General features: G+C 37.1%; 1 long non-coding RNA gene across 2 annotated transcripts; it reads right to left on the reverse strand.

Moving 5' to 3' along the window:
• Positions 1-785: 785 nt before the first annotated feature.
• Positions 786-2,837, reverse strand: LOC110368092. Of its 2 annotated transcripts, none has more exons than XR_004929787.1 (4): positions 2,752-2,837; positions 2,433-2,511; positions 2,250-2,308; positions 786-1,149 (listed from the first exon to the last, which is right to left on the reverse strand). It is a non-coding gene; the product is annotated as an uncharacterized LOC110368092 (long non-coding RNA). The 2 variants fall into 2 exon arrangements; XR_004929788.1 differs by having other exon boundaries at positions 2,433-2,563; positions 2,752-2,831.
• Between the last annotated feature and the right edge of the window lie 682 nt (positions 2,838-3,519).

Here is a 3,519-nt window from a genome sequence, read left to right on the forward strand (position 1 = left end):
AAAGTAGTTTTATGCGGTCCCAGGAACTTGGGGCCCTAGGCAACCACCTAGTTTTACCTAGTGGAAAGTCTATCTCCGAAATGAGTACCCAGATCCGTTATGTTAACAGTTAAATAGTCAATAAGACTATAAGGATTCACTACAAGTCTCCACTCCTTTGGCAATAAGCACAATTCAAATAGGAGTCACCTAGTTATTTTTCCCCCTCTGAATCAAAACTATTTAAATACAGAATACAGAACTTTATCTTGGATTCAACTGACAAGTGCATCCAAATTTTGAATGATTGCAGTATAAATAAGCCAGTGTATGAATTGGGCTTTATAATATCAAATAATATTCCATCTATCTCTAAAAATCTGAATTTATAATTAAATCTGATTCACAAAGTAGGATACACTAAATCATAAGCTCCTGTGGAAATGCTTAGTGACCTTCTTTAAAGTATTAGTTTCTGTTTTTTTCCTGGAACCCAAGCTCTACTGCAAGTTTAACATTTTCTATGGTCTTGCATGACTGGGATGATAACCAATTAAAATGTCCAAATAAATCAAGGGATATTGTCTGAATCAGACATCAGCAGCCAGAAAATAGTGCATTACTTGTGCATCATCTTCCCTCCACCCACCAAAAAAGAAAAGTTACTTATTAAGTTGTTTAGGTTGCTCTGAGTCTATCAACAGGCTACAGGCAAGAAGCTCACACTCTGGATGGATCATCAAGTCATCACAGTTTAAAGTACTTACCTTTGAGCATAATTATTTCAGTATAAATTTGGGTCTGGAAATTCATTTAAAAAACAAACCATTCAGCTTTTATTGACCTCTGACAAAAACTTTTGTTTTTGTATTGAATAAAAAAAGCAAAGTCGTGGCCATAATGGGCAATGTTTATTTATGTTGCGTCCAAATATGTCATTGTTCATTTATAGGCTACTCAGCACCTGATAAAGCTGTAGTCAGATATTCACAACATGGTAGAAAATGTTCTATAACATCACTCTCAGCTTCATTTTCAAGCAGCAACTGCACCTCAGCCAGTTGCTGTTCATTAAGTGGACATGGAAATTCAAGGACCACTATTGCACCATCCACATGTCCATCATACTCAGCAGCAACAACCCAGTCAATGTCAGGCTTCTTGGATGTCCTTATTAAAACAAAAACAAGAAAATTCAGCAGTTACTGCACAAGTAAATAATACAATAAGTCTTGTGTTGAGTATTGTGACCTAAAATTCTACATATTCTACACAAAGGTTTTTGTTTAAGGAAAGTCCCCTGAAATCACTTTATACCCTGGAAGAGTTACAGTAAGATTGTAGCAAGGGACATGAACATTAGTTTGGAACACACATTTATTTTATGATGGGGTTATTAGCAGATCAAAGCTGCAATCAGGAATAAGGTTTTAAGCATTTCACAGAGTGAAATCACAACTCACATTCCCTGCTAGGAATAATTTTTAAATAACAATGAAAATAACATGTATGCATTTGGACAGTAGAAGGAAAATAAAGGGCATCATGTAACCTAACAATGTAAACTCCCAGCTCAGGCTGACACTATGAATCTCCCAGCTTAGAGACAACAGTGTTTACCGCATCACTTTGTAGCTTGAGATAATACACTAACAAGTAGAAATAAATGAGGCCTCAGTGTTTCCCACAGGTATCACAGTAGCCATTTGTGTACTGTGATACAGTCACCATCATTACTATGATGATATATTTTAATATTACAGTTGCCATTTATGAATTTATATTATAGCTGTATAGCCCAATTTTTTTAATTTTTGGTCTGCAATGTAAATAACATTTTCTGTACTTCACACTTATTTGATGATCATAAAACCTGTTTTATGATCATACATCAAAAATAAGTTTTGATGTACACTTATTTGATGATCATAAAAGCTGAAACATGGTATTTACAAAATGAGACAAAACACATGAAACAGATTTTTTAAAGAGATAAAATTAATGTTTTATTAGTTTATGCAGGTATGTCAGCTAGGCTGTCATCTGTACTGGGATAAGTGGATGGTGGTGTGTCTAACCCGAGTTTCCAAGTTTATCTACGACTTCACAGTGTGTTTAGCATTCTTTTTGAATTGGAACTGGGTAAATACAATTTCTGACCATTACAGTACACTGAATTAGCATATTACCTTAGCACTGTAAGTTTGAGTGCCATCTCTGAATGTGAATATCATTAGTTTAATAAAACCAAGATGTTTGCTGTCACTTACATGCAAATCCTCGAATGTTGCTCTATCCATTACTTATCGTCGACGGGTGAATGTCAATACTGCAATGCCAAAATGAAACACACACATGCACAAACAATCAGAGAGAGAGAATAATTTAAGCCGTGAAAAACACTACAAACATTGAAATACAAATTAACATCAGAGTTAGTGTAACTGGTTTACCCTGCGTTGTGTTATGTTCGCGTGTGGCTCGAAGAAGGACAGAGGCTGGATGTGAGTTGACTTGACATTTAATCTCTCTCTGAAGAAGAGACTGCGATTAGTCATTGTACAATTTGGTCCAAAACACCTTCCTAAACAAGAAAATAACGTGCAAAATGTAGAATAATTAATACAAAAAGTCTGCTAAGCTAACCGTATCTCCACAAGTTAGCTTATTGTACATTCAAACAACACACTGACTTCGACAAACATCTGCCATTTAACACTCAGTAGATAATCAAAATCCATTCTCGTTCAATAAGAGGTAAGAATATATCACCTATGAACTGCAAATCAAACAAGAAAAATGTTTTTATATCAGGACCCAAAGTTGAGCCCGTCTTACTGCTAACAGCCGAAAGCTCCTTGTGAGCGTCGGGCTACTTCCTGTCTGCTAGAGCTGCGTTCAAGTGCAGTAGGACATACTCATTGCTCTTATCTAACAGCTACTAATACAATAAAAACTGCTCACGAAACATTAATAACTTATTTGGTGGAATTTGAAGCTTAATCTAAGTCATATTATTAACCTGTTACATTAGCATCGGTTAGCATCATCACTGAAGCGCCGCAGCAGCTAAGGCTACCAGACAACAGTCAACATTTTTCTCTCGTACCGAAATATTGTACCTGCTAACTATATATCCCTGAACAATTCGACCAAATAGAATTATGGCAATCTACGGCTGTTTATTCGAAGATAGCACTACTCTATGAGGAATAATTGTGCTTTCTGGGGGACAAGAACGGTTGTGAATTTCACTTATCCCACGTACCGTAAACGTTGGAGAAGCCTCCGCCATTGTCCCGCCTCCGTCGTCGGTCCTCCCTTATGGATGACGAGCTGTCAGTCAAAAGCTTGCTGATACTACTTCCTGTGTGATCGTGTCTGCAAGGCCCAATCAGGAGGAGGCTTACAGAAGAGGTTTGTCTCCGCCCAACCTGTCAAAACACATTGTTCTTTGCGCGAGGAGAAAATCAGTCTATATGGCAAGCTGTAAAGGCCAATACTCGCCCGTACAATAACGCGCGGTTCCAACCTGTATTT

The sequence above is a fragment of the Fundulus heteroclitus genome, unplaced genomic scaffold (genome assembly GCF_011125445.2).
Source record: "Fundulus heteroclitus isolate FHET01 unplaced genomic scaffold, MU-UCD_Fhet_4.1 scaffold_560, whole genome shotgun sequence".
Taxonomy (NCBI): Eukaryota; Metazoa; Chordata; class Actinopteri; order Cyprinodontiformes; family Fundulidae; genus Fundulus; species Fundulus heteroclitus.